Here is a 19,389-nt window from a genome sequence, read left to right as displayed (position 1 = left end):
GTGTGTTGTGCATGAAATTTGGCGTTGCACTCTATTGTATTTTTTGATAAGTTCAAAATTCAATTGTATATCATAAGACAAAAAACTATCCAGTACAAGATAACACGTTTGTAGTTGAAACAAAAAGTAGAAACCAAAAATGATTCTAATACCTTGTATTATGGAGAGTCCATTCATCGATTGAGTCTTAACAAAATGAGGTATCCTTAAATTTTAGCAATGCTTTCTTAAATTTACTTTAATGTTTTGCAAACATCTTACAATTCTTACGCAACTGTTCAAAAACAATAGAAGAAATGCTTCAATCAAAAGATAAAGGTAGCCACGATGAATTTTTCCACAGATCTCACACGATCGCGTGCTAAGAGGCTGCGGCAGCTGAAGGTTGGACGCTCGTCTGAAGTTCAAAGTCGGAAGGCATTTCCCGGAACCAAGGAACCGGAAGTTGGGAGACAAGTTCCGGGTGTGGGGGTCAACGTCGCCTCCGATTAAAGATCAGCCTAAATGCTCAGGTCGAGGTCAGACTTCCGCCTCTCGTGACCCGGGCAGATGATTCGAGGGCTGAGCCCTCGAATCCGTAATGTAACGAGGTATGATTTGTACCCGCGATATCCTGAGTTATGACAGTTCTGGACGCAATTACGCGCGTGTTTGTGACCCGTACTGTTGGTGGTATTCTGTACGCTCACTTCAACCTCAAAAACAGGCTGTTTTTTTGTATCTTTACCTTTGATACGCTCGGCATAAGAGATTCTGTTCAATTTCGCAAACATCAGTTACGACAACGCTGGTCTTTTCAGAAAAAAAATTATAGATTAAATATAATACCCGGATTCATTTCAAGTGGGTTAATTTCGCAACTTTTTACATCAATCACATTGTGATTAGTGAATATATGGATACATTTTAACATGTCAACATGTCAAAATTATAAATACAGGCCGTAAGTATTGCTGCGGGCTGCATGATCAATTGAATGGCGGCGAGACCAGCATAAGTGCCCAATGGCCTGCATTTATGGAATACCTACTGATGTAATCATGATAAAAGCACCCGATATTTCCCACGAACAAAGGTCAGCATCAAATGACTGCTTATTATGATCACTCGTGCCGGTAAAACAGGGAGCTTTTGCGCATCCTTAACGCACTTCTCTTTCCGCGCCTCACACACTAATTTAAGTCGAATATGAAGCGGATTACAGCTGGGTAAACAAGAGTGTAAACTCGCCACTCTTTACAGCATTGATGGAGAGTGAAATGTTTTTTTTATAGTTCAGCCAAGGCAGGCACAATGCATCAAGTGGATCGATTTTTAGCTTCCAAGAAGCTCTAATGCCGCGCTTCTTCCTACGTGATAGCTGCCTTGGAAGAGGCAAGCCGACGTTATTCGTACTGATATTATCTCACCCTGTGAAAAATTATTGATGACTTCGATGAACAAATTATCAAGAATTTTCTTCTCAAATATTATTTTTTTCAATTAACGGAATAAATCAATATGCCAGTTTTCACTTTTTCAATGCCAGTTTTTGCCAGTTTATGAACGTTAGCGGGAGATGTTGGCCGCACACAACAGCGCCGCTGCACTCTACGGAATTTCGTCCTAACATTTAACTAAACAGCAGAAGCGCAAGGAGATAAGAAGCTCGCTCCAGGAAAGCCGAGTAGAGACGATAGATAAAAAGCTCTTCCCACTGCGCAGTTGTGGAGATTAAATCACAGTATGAACAAAGTCAAGTTTGAACTGTTCATGTGTATTAGTATTTTTTATGAACTTACCACCCAAAATTAAAAGAGAAGCAGATGTTTGTAATAATATACTTCAAAACTCAAGCTATCGCACAAAGAAAAGGAGCTTGTCTCTTGATATCTATGTAATAAAAACATCATATTTTGATTTGCAAATTCCTTCACTGTTTTCAATATATGCGCTTATCGAAATTGAGTAAATATTAATTCAGTGATTTGATTCGCAGATTTCCAATGCTAATTCGTTGACTTCCATTGCTAATAACGCTGTAATTTATAAAAAATCATTTGCTCGGTGAGACAAATAATTACGTAATGAAAGGCTCTTACAATATATATCGCACTGATACTTTGAGTACTAAACTTTAACGCGGTAAAATATGTCAATCGATTTCCCGTTATAATTTTACTAGAAATACATGTAGGTTAAGGGCTGAAGGAAACAATGTCTGGGAAGTTGATGACAATTTGAAGAAGCATGGAAAAAAAATCTGGATACGCGCAGCGTATCACTCAGCCCACAATACCGCGCAGTCACACTACACGAGGCAGCCTATACGCGCACTTCAATACCTCGGGGTCGTTTGTGAATATTGTGTTAGTGATGCAACGCATACCATTAGTGAGGTCACATGAACGGAAGATGCCACGCATGTTATAAGTGACATAATATGAAATGTTCATGCAACGCATGTTATAAGTGAGATTAAATGAAATGATGCTACGCATGTTATTAGCGAGATGAGGTGAAATTATGGTGCCACGCAACCTTTATGAGTAACATCGAATACAATGATGATGACACTCGCTAGATGTTAAATTGACAAAAGAAAAGGACTATAAATTTGAAAAGTTGAACAGAAACAAAAAGATGCGATGCAGTCAAGTGAAAATATGATACAAATGCAGACTTTACATAAAACAATCCACTCTAGAGCTTCGTCAGCTGGGAAAACAAGTAAGCAATAGCGCGTTATGATGTTGAGGCAAACACAAGCAGCAGCCGCTGTAGACATCACTAGCATCAAATATGTCAGGTATGGATGAACTGTACCGCATGACGCACCACTAGCATCAAATATGTCAGGTATGGATGAACTGTACCGCATGAGGCATCACTAGCGTCAAATATGTCAGGTATGGATGAACTGTACCGCACGAGGCATCACTAGCATCAAATACATATGTCAGGTATGGATGAACTGTACCACATGAGGCATCACTAGCGTCAAATATGTCAAGTATGGATGAACTGTACCGCATGAGGCATCACTAGCGTCAAATATGTCAGGTATGGATGAACTGTACCGCATGAGGCATCACTAGCATCAAATACATATGTCAGGTATGGATGAACTGTACCGCACGAGGCATCACTAGCATCAAATATGTCAGGTATGGATGAACTGTACCGCACGAGGCATCACTAGCTTTAAATTGACAAAAAAAGGCTAGAAATTTGAAAAATTTAAAAGAAACAAAAAGATGCGATGCAGTCAAGTGAAAATATGATACAAATGGAGACTTTACATAAAAGAATCCACTGTAGAGATTCGTCAGCTGGGAAAACAAGTAAGCAATAGCGCGTTATGATGTTGAGGCAAACACAAGCAGCAGCCACTGTAGGCATCACTAGCGTCAAATATGTCAAGTATGGATGAACTGTACCGCATGAGGCATCACTAGCGTCAAATATGACGAGAAGAAAAATGATCAAATAGTCACACCTCTGCCTGGTATACCATACCTAACTCACGGCCACTCCCCCTCTGCACCGCCACCCGCATCTACACACCCACTAGAAGGCTCTGACCATCGACAAATCGTACATGTAGGTTTGCTACATTCACATATATCTGTTTTAGACAAGAAACTAAAAACATTATTATTACGTAATTTAATTCAAAACGTCAGATGTAAAATATTTATATTTAGTTTGAATACCATTTATAATGATTTTTCAGTGGTCATTTTTATGAACATGAAAACTTTTTTTAGTGGCAGAGGTGAAAGATTTCAATACATTTTAATCCACATTTCCAAACATCATATCAAAGATTAATAGGCAGTTTCAATCGAGATCATTGTCATTTATTTGTGTAAGATGTGGTGAGCATACAGGAAAGTGTGCTTCAGGCCTCATTATATTTAGTGTTAAAAAAGGAAACTCATTTTATCTGTGCGAGTCGCCGTGTGGTCACTTGTTAGACCCAGAGCATCGCAAACAAAAGTGAGGCAATAAACGTTTCACTGGAGCCATTTACCAGGGAAAACCAGGGGATTTGGAACCATATTTTTTATTCACACCTGCGACCGCAAAACAAAGCCCAGAGGTCCAAGACCTACACAAGAATGCGACGCATTTCCTGGCGGCTACAACAGCAGGACTGCCTGACAAACTAACCTCGATCTCTTACTGCAGGCTTCCAGCCCCAAAAAATTCTAATATCTCATCCACAATTTGAATACCACATACCAAAATGCGAAAAAAAAGTGACGTTACCGTTGCCTGCCAGTTGACATGTCATCATGAGACGCCTCACTCACCAACCACTGAATGTTATAGACTACAGCCCCATTGAGAATTCATGCTTATATCAATAATTTATAATCAAGCGTTAGAAATACTAAGAAGATATCACTAGACAAGAGGTCAGATTCTAATGCTACTATAGAGTTCAGAGGTGAAAATAACGCAGGCAACAGATTAATCAATCAAATTTGAAAGTAGTCACACCTGACTAAACATTCAGGAGTGCCGCACGTCACTCTACGCAATAACATGAATGTTCCTCAATGATAAATTTGAACACAAAAACAACAGCAACTCAAACGAGTAAGAAAGTGAGCAACATCGTAAAGTAAACAGAGAGCCGTTCAGCAGAAAGTCGTACAGTGAACGTAGAGCCGTACAGTGCACAGTGAGCATTTAAGCAGAGAGTTGTACAATGCAAATAGAGCTATGTAGTGTATGCAAATAGAGCTATGTAGTGTACAGGGAGCGGTGTTGTGCAGGTAGCTGCGTGCCACGCTGGTCACCGCAAAGAGAGCATGCGACCCAGTGTACGCAGTGCACCGAAGAGAGTACAGTAGCAATGCAACGCGCAGCACGCGTTGGATGACGTCAAGATCTGCTGGATAATCGGCTGCTCCTATTGGTGGATATCTGCAGTCAATGTCAGATATGCTGCTGCCTGGGCTCTGATTAACTCTTTTGGGCGTTTTAATAGCAATTACTTCGCATGAACGAGGTCGGAGAACAGCCTTGACAGTGAAAGAGTGGGAGTACAGCCATTACGGTGAAAGAGCGGGAGCACAGCCTTGACAGTGAGAGTGGGAGCACAGCCTTGACAGTGAGAGTGGGAGCACAGCCTTAGCAGTAAAAGAGTGGGAGCACAGCTAGGCGCTCTCAGGCCATTCACGCTGACCTCTGGTGCACATTATTGAATTTTCAGACGATCTATCGGTAAATTTTGCCCACCGTTAAGGCGCTTAACGCTCATTTCGATCTCTTAAATAGACTGAATAAAGTTGTTTGCATAGATCGCTCATACTCGTATAAGTGAAGAAGTCAAATGCTAGTAGGTCGTTCATGGATAACTCCCAATACAATACTACCAAATCTGGGGCATAAACTAAGAGTTCCCAAAAGCATTACGAGCGACCTTTCTTAGACGTTCGCTTTCTTCGTCAAAGTCAACGTGCAATTCGTTACAATCTTGTAATAAAACGAAGCCATTCTAGCAGCAAAGAAGATTCCTGAGTTAAATTTCACGGTCGAAACTTCTTGCAAGGTTAGGTTAGTTGGAGAGATCGGAGCTGATGGATTGTGAGCACGTCACGCACCACGACGGCCAGCGTTACAAGTTCCAACAATATCAGAACTAATACTACTTCCATGCAAGTCAGTCCATCATAATAATAAACAAAGCCCTCACCTTCTGCGGAAGTCTATGGAGTCCGTGCTGCGTGTAACACAAACGTATCTTAGTACACACATATTATACAGAATGACATTATAGATTTATAGACACATTTTACAAGGCTCGCTCGCAAGGACAAGTAACTTCAAGTCTAGTCTAGTGTCCAGCCGCATGTATTGAAGCGAGCTACACTGTATACATATAAATATATCGATTGGGAAGAGCGTTATTATAGCTCCACACTGCAAGAGTCGAACAGATAAATGAAGCTCAAGTGCAACATCATGATGGTTAACCCAGGTACGTATTTTATTAAGACTAACACAACTTAATATAAATCATTGTATCAAACTTGCGACGAAGTTTCGTGCTTATACTACGTAATTGTAGAAGGTTTGCGCGTTTTACTGCCAACTATTCATAAGAGCCAATTGGTAAAAATTCTATCCCTACCTGACTAGTCAATGAGCGGACACATGCTACACTCCAGCCTCCAGGTAATGACGTAGAAACAACGTTTAGTAAGAGTCGATTCCATTGTAACAAAGTTTAATAGACGTTATTTCACCGTGAAATGCTCGATCATAGCAGACGTTTGACGTTTAAACAACGTTAATTACTGGTTGATTTCAAGTTCGAACGTTGAGCAAGCGAAATAAAACGTTAAATCAACGTCAAAATGTGACCAACACTTGAAGATATCTATGTGTAGGCCCAGCTCTAAGGTGACTCACCTCGTAGTGAAGACATCCTCTCTATCAGACTGCTGTTGTTGTTGTTGTTCTTGGTGCAGGTGCTGGGGAGGATTGGGGTTGTCGATAACTACCCCACCGCCTCCCTGGTGCTGCATCCCAACCTGAGGGCAAGACCAGCGACCATCATGAAGCATGGGGGCAAATGTCCGTGGCATTCGCTCTAGAAGCTTTGCTGGAAACTATTAATTGAATTTCAAAACATTGGACAATGGAAACGGAATTTTAAAAATGTCAATGATGTTTCTTTGGTCATAATTTCAGTAACAAACTTACTACTGAGCGTATTTACTTTAGTTATGCAAAAAATTTCACTTGTGCTCACATTATCCTGACAAAAAGAATCTCATGAAACTTCTTATTCCGTTCTCTGCAGTGTAAACAGCAGGCATATTACTGCATGACTTTGCAATGCGCTGCACGCAACATTATACCTAATTTAATTTGTACCTATACGCAACATTTCATGTACAAAAATTCAAGAACTGCGGTAATACAAAAAAGCTATAACCCTGAAACGTATGCAATGAAGAATTCTTCTACAAAATTGATCAGCATCAATATATACTTCATAATGTACTTTTAAATGTAAGAGAATTGATTGCAGCGGTGAGTGGAATCTTCTCTTGTGGAGGCGTGTGGGTGGGATACATTTTTATTGGAGGCTTGGCCTCTGCCACGCATATCGATTAAGGCGAGTATTTATAGGAATGTTCTGGCTAGTCTGTATTCCAGATTATATGGGACAAAACAGGTGGAAGCCGGATGGATATTTCAACAAGGTTTTAGCTGAAATTTACGAATTTAAATATTATTTTGGGTCCATATTTGGTCGTCTGGTTTGAGCAGAATAATTTGAAAATAATGAGAAGGCACTCACTGCCAATCATCGAGGCCATGTCACTTTATGGTGCACGAGGCTGTGACAAGATTTTCACAGAAACATTTGTATGCAGGAAGGCCAAAAATAGGAAGCAATTTTCGTGATGTCACGCACATGGACCAGTGGACCTCAAAACAAGATATAGTATAAGCAAATAGGAAAGACTATGGGAAATAATCAATAGGAGCAATTCAAATAACGATGCAACAGTCAATCCACATTCTATTGGTCAGCGAAATGTCAAAATTAAAAATTAAAGTTTTATTTGAATTTTCGGACCACGTTGCGATTCCAGAAAGCTTTGAGAGAACTCGGCTGCAAATTATTGATGAATTTTACCTGCGCATTTGTGGACGTTTGTTGGTCACGGTTTGACCAGACATTGATTTCAACCGCGAGCACGTCCAATTTGGGTCCTTTTAGAACATATCGGTTCCTACTGAGCATTTATAACGGCAAATTTTCACCATTAGTTTCTTTACTAAATGCTTGGTCAGGCCATACAGTGCCGGAAATGGCTATATGACCACCTCTGTTTTCTCCTAATATTTTTTCTTGCACAAAAAATTATGGGATTCTAATTATACGAGGTTAAAATACGTTTAAAAACGATTCCAACGCAATGCGAAAAAAATAATTTTCTCAAAATATAAGAGAAGAAATTATGAAAATTAGAAAAACCTGGGTGGAAATGGTTATAAGACCAGGATAGGTTCGTCTCCATTTTGGCATCTTTCTGTAATATTTTCACTTTAAAAAATACAGCAATATAAGGAATATCTTGATTTTCGTCATTTAGGGCCTTTCTGGTGTACTTCTGGAGTAGTTCAGTGCCCTCACTTATATTTTTCGAAGTAAAAAATATACCAAATGGGACAAGTCTCACCGAGGCCGAGAAGGCGCAGATTTTCGGCTTTGTAAAATGCAGTAGAAGCCAACGCAACATCGCAATGGGAATAAAACGCTCAAAACCCATTACACAATCATTTTTTGCTAATCCGGACGGCTACGGGTGAAAAAAGCGCACTGGACCAACACAAAATTAACCAACAGGGATCTTAGGAGACTGTTTTCTGAGGCTTCTTAAACTTGCGCTACCTCTACTTCTATAAGATTGGCCACTGGAGTTAATGTGACAGCACGACGCATCCGTTAGACGTTGCATGACTCGAAGAAATTCAAATACATGACGAGCAAAAATGCCCCTGTGCTCCAACAAAAGCATATTATCAACCGACAAAAATTTTCTGAAAAATATTTGCTTATTGGTAAAGGGATGGCACAAGATTATCGTCTCTGATGTAAAAAGTTCAATCTTTATGGTCCAGATAGATGGCAATGCTATTGGCACCACTGGACAGTGAGCCTGAATTTTTTTCCTAGCGGCAATCTTGTGGTGGTTCGGTCATGGTTTGATGGGCGTTTAGCCGAAAGGGAAAATCAATTCTAACTATTTTACATGGGAGACAAGATTCCGTGGCTACAAGCACACGCTGTTTTACTAACTTCTCCCCTTTGCCGATGAGAAACATGAGGGATCATATGTTTTCCAACAAGACAATGCTTCGATTCACACCTCAAAATCAGCAAACATGTGGTTCCTAGAGTAGAATATTACTCTGTTGCCGTGGCCGGCGCTTATAGTCCTGACCTCAACCTCATTGAAAACTTATGGGGCATCATGGCGAGAGATGTTTACCAAAATAAGCGCCAGTTTCAATCTGTGAGTGACCTGAGCACGGCTATCCTTCGTTCTTGGGATTAAATTTCTCGAAAGACACTGGATTCTATGGTAAATAGCGTGAGGAGAAGATGCATTGAGGTAATTATGGCGAAAGGAGGTGAGATTGCCTATTAAAATGAGTGTATGTGATCCACAAACGGAAAAACATATCTTGGTCTTATAACCATTTCCACCTAGGTTTTTCTAATTTTCATAATTTCTTCTCTTATATTTTGAGAACATTATTTTTTTCGCATAGCGTTGGAACCGTTTTTAAACGTAGTTTAACCTCGTGTAATTAGAATATCGTATTTTTCTGTGCAAGAAAAAATATTTGCAGAAAACTGGGTGGTCGTATAGCCATTTCCAGCACTGTACATATCTCTTTACTTGGCATAATTTCAGAAGGCAGCATATAATAGCTTAGCTAATATGCTACCAGGAGACGTTATAGAGTTGGTACTCGGTTGTGCTTAGCTTCATACATGAACAGCCCACAATATTGCGGTGCTTCTACAATTGAAAATATTCTTATGTTAATTGTAGCGCACATTAACCCTCATGTTAATGAGCGATAAATTTAATCGTAAGCTGTATTACATTTGAATTCAACGGAGACTTGTCAGCATATGTTGTGTCAGATTCATGTTTTTAGCTAATAAGAGTAACATGTACACAAAAATGATCAATTCCAAACAAACAAAGCATAAAACTTTACGGCAACTCATGGAGGATTTCTTCACAACGCGCTCCCAAGATTATCGAGATGCTATATAGTCAATTACATGTCACAGGCCCTCTAACTTTACAATATTCGATAAAAAAAAACTCATTAACATTGTAATGACACTACAGGTCATACGATGCAGCATTCTAAACGATGGATAGATGAACGTGTATAGCGGGACGTGTCGTAATTGAAAATGAATTCAAACGGGGATATTTCTTAAAGAGGGAAATCGAGGCCAGCATGCATCTTTGCAGCCCAAAAGAATGGAGCAATTTCAACCAATAGCGCATATAGCTTCCTTCTGCCTCTTCTATTAATGCCATGTCTTTCTCCATCTGAAAGTTCATATTAAACAAAAAACATGAGCAGCGGCCCCATTAGGCAGATGCATGTTTAAATTGACCATTTCATCATGCAATAAAACTCACCTGATGCTTCAACTGGTTTTTCGTCAGGCCAAAAAACAGATATTAATCATAGATAACACATGAAAACGACCGAAGGTAAGTCAGCATCTCACCATTAAGCAATTTATGAACGCCGCATGAATTCCAAGAATAATAGTTGAACTTGACCGCACTCATGGCCTGACAACGGTATAGGAAAAATCGCTACAATAACTAAATAAAGAAGAGGTGACGTCAAAATAAATAAATAAATACAGAAGCAGTGACAACAAAAAAACTTATATTAATCATAGTAGACACGTGAAAACGACCGAAAGTAACTCACCATTAAGCAATTTATGAACGTCGCATGAATTCTACGAATTATAATTGAACTTGACCGCAGTCATGGCCTGGCAACGGTTGGAAAAATCGCTACAATAACTAAATAAAGAAGCGGTAACGTCAAAGCTAATGAAATTAAGGCAGGTTTCAGACCACAGGTGTGCCACGCTCTTTCATGTCTGCAACTTCAATGGAAGAGTGGATAGAATTTTGCGAAGCTTTTAAGCCATGAAAATGAAAAAAATACATTAATCATTTACTGAGAGTTTTACGATTGAGAAAACACCTGCGCGGCCGTGAGGTGCTGCATCCTGCACCATACCGTAGAGAATGCACGGAATATAGTACAGAGAACGCGGCAGCAGTAGCAGCAGCAACAACAACAAGCGTCCGTAGCAGCAACAACCAAAGCGTTAGCTGTAACAGCAACAACAACAAGGGTCTGTAGCAGCAACAACTAAAGCGTTAGCTGTAACANGCGTTAGCAGCAACAACAACAACAAGCGCTAGCAGCAACAACAACAAGCGTTTGCAGCAACAACAACAACAAGCGTCAGCAGCAACAACAACAACAAGCGTTGCAGCAACAACAAAAACGAGCGTCAGCAGCAACAACAACAAGCGTTTGCAGCATTAACAACAAGCGTCAGCAGCAACAACAACAAGCGTTAACAACAACAACAACAAGCGTTAGCAGCACCAACAACAAGCGTCTGTATTAGCAGCAACAACAAGAAACGTCAGCAACAAAAATAACAAGCGCCAGCTGCAACAACAACAAGCGTTAGTAGCAGCAGCAACTGCAACAAGCGTCTGTATCAGCAGCAACAACTATAAACGTCAGCTACAACAACAACAAGCGTCTGTAGCAGCAACAAGAACAGCAAACGTCAGCAACAGCATCAATAAAGCGTCCGTAGCAGCAACAGCATCAATAAAGCGTCCGTAGCAGCAACAACAACAACAACAAGCGTCAGCAGCAGCAGCAGCAGCAGCAGCAGTATGGTATTCCCCAGCAACTCGCCAGCTTTCCTGGAAGCGCCGCTGTTAGAGGAGCGGGCGGAAGCTGCTCCCCTCGCACTTCCCTCATCAGCCCCCCACGCTGACCTCACACCTTCCCTCATCACACCTTCCCTCAAGCCTCCGTAGCAGCAACAACAACAACAACTAGCAGCAGCAGCAGCAGCAGCAGCAGCAGCAGTATGGTATTCCCCAGCAACTCGCCAGCTTTCCTGGAAGCGCCGCTGTTAGAGGAGCGGGGGGAAGCTGCTCCCCTCGCACTTCCCTCATCAGCCCCCCACGCTGACCTCACACCTTCCCTCATCACACCTTCCCTCAAGCCTGCCCCCTCTCTCTGCTCTATCCTAGCCCCCTTCAACCAATACTCTCTCCATGAAAAAACAGAAACAGTAAATATTGGGTGAGTCTGCACGAACTTCAGCATGAAAGTTTGAAAAAAATAGATCGCAACAAATATCTTGAAATAAAATAGAAGATAAGGAATAGTTTGCAAATTTCCTCTCCTTCTAACTGTTACTATCTCACATATTTTAGGGAACATATTTTATGAGGTACAAAGGGAGAGATGGAGCGCTTGCTCGCGTCACCGACGCAACGTTCCCTACAAGCCTCGGGCCTGTGGCCTCTGCATGGAAGGCCTCGGCATCACATGCAGATCGAACTGAAAACTACGAAAACGATAAGATTTGCAAATGGTGTAACGTGTGAAACTAAAGATTTGGTTTTTAATTTCTTTACAATTCTGCATGGGGATATGCTGAAAAAATTTGCGATATTCAATCCTCACGCCACTAACAATAAAAAAAATTAACAGCTATTTATTATTAATAAAAAACATCCGTAAAATATGGTACATAGCAAATGAGGGAACGAGAGGTTTAATAATACACATAGGACAGCTGATAGCGGTGCTGATAACAAGCGCTACGTGGGTATAATGTACGGCGTCTTATCTCTAGTATCAGTTCCCCCGTTCTCGTCGATGACCGCAGCACTCGGACAAGTTGACCGCGACATGTGAACCTCATCAGTGCAATTACAATACACAGTGATGCNATCGATATCGATGATCGATTGTCACCGATCAAATGATAGATTGTCATGACCGATGTGTGTCTTACAATGAGGAAGGGGCTAATTTTTCTAATGTTGTTAATAAAATAATACCATTGCGTAGGCTTTTTCAGGAATAAATTTTTAGTATTATTTACATCAACATTGGAAATCAGTCGTAGTCAGTTGAGTTTAGAAGTTATTTCACTAATTTGTGGATGTTTATTTTCACGTATCTCGCTGAGGAGCCTCAAGAGCCACACCGAAAACCAAAGCCTTTAGGCCAAAACTCAACAGTGTCTTAAATTATTTTTTTGATTCAGCGGGATCTTTAATGAATGAAATCTGAACGAAGAATGTAAGTTTTTCGTCAAATTGGTGCTAACTAACGTTAGTGACGAGGTTAGAGATAACTAAAGCTGGTGACTATGATGGTGCAAGAGAGCATCAACTAGAGCAATTAAGTAGATGTTCGTCTTTCATTTGTATTATGGTCTCTCGGAACGCAAATGATTACAAATAGAACAGTAATTATTAACCGAGTCAATAATCTGGTTTCGTTTATCATTCACAAAGAATTCAGGGCTGCGAATTTTTGGTTTACAGCAATACTTGGCCCTCGATCGCAGAGCAGCGTCAGGGCAGAGAAGGAGCGATATATTCCCGCGTTGGTCGCTAAGAACTCAAGCTTCACGACACAGTCTGGTCATGATCCTTCACAGTCTCAGCAAATCCTTTAAATTTCTGCCGAGTAACGTGCGTTATTGTTCATCGTTGTACATGTGATCTGGAGTATTTATTCCGTGTAGGTGGATGGGAGAACAGCAGTGGCGGCCATTGTAGTGCAGGGCGCGAGTTTCCGGCCTCGCGGGGGCGCCTCTGCGATCAATATGATGAGGCGCCACCTGCCTCTGCCGGCCTCAACAGGCGATAGTCTTTTGGTAACAAAAGTCGCCTGTACTCGGTATGACCGGTGATCACGCAATGCGGTCGCACTCAACAAAATTAATGGGTCAAAATTTTCGAATAGTGACACACTGTCTTGCTCATAGCAAGAGAAAAGAGGAGACGTAGCATTGATATGTTCTTTTGCTTGGCAAAACTGGGTAAAAGAGACCTTGTTATCATCCGCACTATATCCATGGATGAAAATATTAACGATGAAAATAATGGGTTCTAGAGTTGCCTGAGTAGTTTTATTTGCCTGAGCGATGGTAATAAAGAAATAAATAGTTAAGTGCCCCAATAAACTTTGTCAACAAGATTGGTGCATGCTGACGATTTACGATATTCGGGCACAACTGTTATTTTAATTAATAATAAAAATGTATTTGTGTAATGCACTTAGAATGTCGGCGCTGTGCGTGCTATAAAGGACCAGCAATCAACGCTTGCCAGCTTTCAAAGCTATTTATTATATCACAGTGAGTTAATTTTGATGGAATATCCTTTTGATAGAATAAATTAATAATGAATAAGATTTGAATGAACGAGCAAAGATCTATGCGAATTATAGCAAGCAATGGCATTAGAATGAAGAAATCAAATCTCGTGCAATACGATCACTATTAGCCTATACACACGAGCCATGAGGTCGTGAGACACGACATGTTTTAACCCTCTACCGCCTGACATGAGCAACCGGAGCAATATTGTCACAAGCATACTTCCCAACAAGGATACGTTCTATAGAGCGCAAAATGACTTGCACTGATGGTTGCCGCCACGTACAACTTTAAAATATTCTCTGTTGCGTACAAACGCAAATGTTCTCTCTCGTACAAATGTTCTCTGTTGCGTCCTCAGGTTGCTACACTCAATAGTGTACGTATAATTTAATTTGAAATTTATGTTCCCAGAGAGTGATGTACGGCGGTAGAAGGTTAATTAATGCAGTTTAAGAATATGAATTCTAAATTATCGAGATATGGAGAAATTTGCTTTAAATGAAAAAATTCAAAGCCGGATAAAAAATGAAAAACATTGGATGGAAATTGTTTTGTAATGAAAGGTTTATCAAAAAGGTACGTATACTGTAATCTTCTCTTAATACATAGAGAGTAATACAAGAAACGAGAAATTTCTAATTAAATTTCGACAGTGAATAACTTTCTACAACCAATGTTCTCAATTTCATTTACCAATCCCGAAAAGAAGATAACACAAGAATTGCGTACCAGCCGCACACAAACTGACCTCATCGCCTGTCCTCTGAACAGCACCGTGCAGCAAATGCCTGCAGGATGCAGTATGTTGCTTAGGAACTCTTCTAACCGAAATACTCATCTCCTAAGTACAAGGCTACTGCGATAATACTGCCAAAATTCTATCAGAAATGACGATAATGCCAAAATTCTAGCAGAAAGGTAAAAAAAAACATGTTCCCTCAGATGAAGGAAGAGAGGAGAGGGCGCGGCAGTTCCGGGCAGCTGTGCCAAGTTTAACGTCCAGCGCGATGCCCGCCAGAGCTTCTGGGAATCCAGCGCTGGACGGCGACACGGGCGCCGGCGTCTGGACCATGAGCTGCAGCGGCATGTGGTGCTGTCAGCACCAGCGGCGGCATGTGGTGCTGTCAGCACCAGCGGCGGCATGTGGTGCTGTCAGCACCAGCATCGACATGCGAGATGTGCGGTGTTGTCAGCACCAGACCCCGGCACACCAACAGACCCCGTCGGTGTGCCCCGCACTTACCGCGGCCGAACGTCCCGGGCTCCGTAACCCGGATACGGCGGCTGCGATGCACGGCACCGGCTTGACAGTGGCTTCTCCCCCTTCCCCCTCCCCCCCGGACGCAAAACACAAATCGCGTAATTCTCTGAGCGCTGCATGGGTCCTGATATTAACGTCTGAATTAATTTAAATTTAATTTAATTTCTAATTAATAAATCTTAATCTAGAAATTAAGCTTTTGAATTAAGTTTAAAATATTAGAATATTGATACTTGATCCGTCGTTCCTCAAGATGGATAGTCGCAGAAATTTAACAATGCTCATCATTCATATCTAGTGAAACATTTGCAAAAAACTATACCTTCAGCTATGAAACTCCCATTAAACTCGTGGAGCTTGACTTTTTCAAAATTTGATCAACAATTTATCCGCATCAAACTTAAAGTGTCAAATTACTAAAAAATTTTGTAACCAACAAAATTTGTATATGTATTTCGATATTTTTTCGCGCCCCCAGCAATGAAGCAAATTTCCAAAGTAAAATCTAAACAAGAAAAATATCCTGGACACGCGCCCTCACAGCCCCGACGTAATTAATGCGTACAGGCTTCCGAATAAATAAATAAACCCCCAAAAATCTGTAGAAGATTCTGCAGATTGTTTTAAATACTTTAGCATCACTTCTACCGCGCACTATTGCATCAGCCTCACCACCTCCCCACCCTCCTCCCCCTCCCTGTCCATCACGTTACATTTCCTGTCATCCTCATTCATCCAGAGAGACATCTTTGCATAAAATAGCATAAATAAAGAGAGACGTGGTTATTTCTAAGTTTATAATTAAGAATCCAACAACATTTGCGAGCTGTGACATAAAAAAGTTATTTATACCATAAGACGATGTGCCCGGTCATCGCCGGACAGCTATACCAGAACGAACTATGATCGCAACAACCTGTTGTGGGGGACGCGTCTGAGGGGTAAACCCCCCTTCCTCCCTCCCCCCAGGCCGTCCGGCGACCACGTGACCTCCATATGTAGTTGCTGACCAAACTTAATCCGTTCGTATCATCAGCGGTTTTAGTATATTATTTGAAGGGCAGACATTGCGCTAAAATTATTGCTTTTCTAGGAGTTCACGTCGCTTACGAACTCTTCGTCGATGCAGCCCGAGCCCCAAAAGATACAATTTTATTCTCGTAACCTTAGCAAAGACAGTAATATGATGTTAGAGTAGAACAACGAATCTGTCTTCTGCCGCGCAGCTCTTGCTGGCACAACAATGACCATGAGAGCGGCCGGACACCTGTCCTCGTACGGTCATCACAAGAACCTCATAGAACGGAAGCAGGTGCAGCAGGTAGCAGCTGCTCTTAACAGGTGCTTTTAAAACAAGTACGTCTCAGCTGGCAGCTCAACCATGGTGCAACCCATCAGTGTAGGTACGCTACGCAGAGCGAAGTTACGTGCAGCGCACGCAGTACAGGCGTACGTACAGCAACGTAGCACTGCGTGAATAGAGTGCAGTTGGTAAGTGCGTAATTTAGAAAAGCTTGCAATGTTCGCTCAAATTGAAAAATTTAAGCGATAGGGGAAAGATATAAGGCGCCCCTAACACACTCAGTACCAGACTAACAGAGAAATTACAATGTACTTCCATAATAAATTTTAACACCAATGAATTAAATTAAATAGCTAAATGAACTACTGAACTTCTTGCAGAAAACAACACGTGCTAGCTGGCGTAGGAGTTGGCTAATTTGTTATTAATTTGACCGTGTGATATATACTCATTAGCGAGATATATTCTCATTAATGAGATGCTGTGTATGCTGATGAGTAAGAAGGCGCGCAGTGTCAATAAGCGTCAACACAAGTAGTTACTGAAGTGCTAGAAATACAGTTCATTAACAATAAAACAATTGCTATAAATGCAACAGTTAGCAAATTTGTAATTTTATACTGTAATGAGTAATTTTATTATTTGATTTTAAGTCCTCGTACGAAGCCAATAGATGCCGCGCGCGACGCTTCTGAGTCAAAAACAAAAATAAAATAAAATACCAGGGAAACTCACAGAATTAGTAGCGAAGTAAGAAATTATTCATTAACTTATATCAATTTTTGGAGCAACTTTAAGGGTTTGTTTCCTGTCTTACTGATGAAAATATTTGTATCGAGCGCACTTTTTGGCAGAAATATAAATTTCCAGTGTAGAGAACAGAGGACCAGAACAGGCGTCAGATCACCGATGTCTCGCCACCACGCAAGCAAGTACAACACTGGAACACGTATATAATGTATATATAGTCTCTTGAATAACATGATTATGTCTCAGGAATGCCGAGTAGCGATACTGTGATAAGATACAAACGAAGATACCATGCCTAATATCGACGTCATCTTTCAATTTACAATTGATTTGAACATTGCATTCCAACTCTTCACATCCAAAGCAGGTCTACGGTAGATTACACAAGCAAACGGTAGATTACACAAGGCAAAAATTCCATTTGTTTTCATGACAAGAAAAATACGACTTTGCAGGCAATTCTAAATAATTATCTGCAATGGTCTGTCTATGCAGGAAGACAGCGCTACCGCCTAATATATTAATGCAACGCCAGGATTTTATGTGAATTCTCCCCTTTAAAATGCGAACAAATTTGGCAAGCTAAAATAATATGAGATATAACTAAAGAGTTAGCAAGCGTTGGGGTGCGCACCGCGACGTGTAGACTGTAGAGTGTATATGCTGTGCAAGAAATAGTCGCTGTCGTAAATTACGCAGCCAGATATCAGATTTTTTTATGCAAGGCAGCTGCTTTGAGGCTACTATCACGAAATGTTGGATTTAGTCATTGAGTTCCTTCCTTGTCAACCTATTGCTGTATAGGGGGTTGTGACATTATAAACGATGCCTACCGCAGCCGCAGCGGTCAGCAGTTAGGTTAAGAATTGGGCTATGTTCGTGCACGGTGAATTGTTATCAGAGTACGATAAATTTATGACAAATAAATTGAAACTGACCAAATAAAAGGTTTTCATCGATCCCTTGTCGGAACACGCACAGTGACCGCTGACCCTTGCTTTCCCTTGCACAGTTGCACGCGGCACCATCGACTTGCCTCTGAATGCTCTGATAAATTTTATAAGTACAATTCATGTTTAGAAAATGCTATGTGAGTTGTGACTCAAAGTAATGACAGTTTTTGCACAATTTGACCAATAAATTTAATATTGAGTTGATTGAATTTTAATAACTCGCCATTTATTCGTAGAGTAAAAGGCTTCCTAAAGACTCCAGTCACAAGGATCGAGAATAACTAATTGCGGACGGACAGATCAAGAGCCTGGAACATCATACTCACTGCAACGTATCTTGAAAGAGCGATGAGCTCGCTGCTCCAATGAGAACAATTGCAGCTCGTTTGTATGGTAATGTTGTTTAGGTTTGCGAATCAGCATTCATGGTAACTCCATGGAACAGCAACCACGAGAGCGCAAGACACACACACCTCTAACACATCACTGCCACCTCGATACTAATGGAACGACGTCACAATCTCGCGAGTCGCGACTCGCAGCGGCAGTCGCGACGCACTATAGCTGCTGGTGCATTGCAGCAACAGCACAGGCGTATGTCGTGGTGACGATGCGTGATAATTGTGCAGCCAATAAATTATATATCCTCATACCATGAAAACACAATAAAATTCCATACTATTTTCTACTCGATGTAAAATTATGACGAATCATATGAATGAATAAACTGTGCTATTTAATTTTTAGATGATGCTAAAAAACAAGGCTCTGTATAATAACAACTGCATCAGAATGTCATTCATTTCTGTGGACAGTCTCAATAAAAATAAGATTTTTCAATCTCAAGCTGTCGGAATTTAGTGTCAAAAATAGTTTGCAAAGACTGCAATACAACGAAGTAAAATTTTCCCTCAACAAGTAACAAAAATATATAGTTGCCCGTCAAATGGAAAATGTCATTGAGTACTTGATATTAGCGACGTGGAGAGGTTTTTTGATCGCATGTTGTTAACCTTGTGAGTCAGCATCTATAGCCCTCAAGTTCTTACCTCACACTACGTCACAAGTTTCGACTTGAAATTCTCTCTTTGTCATTAAATGGTTGGAG

Source organism: Hyalella azteca, unplaced genomic scaffold, assembly GCF_000764305.2.
Source record: "Hyalella azteca isolate HAZT.00-mixed unplaced genomic scaffold, Hazt_2.0.2 contig6441, whole genome shotgun sequence".
NCBI classification, from domain to species: Eukaryota; Metazoa; Arthropoda; class Malacostraca; order Amphipoda; family Hyalellidae; genus Hyalella; species Hyalella azteca.
This window is presented reverse-complemented; position numbering follows the sequence as displayed.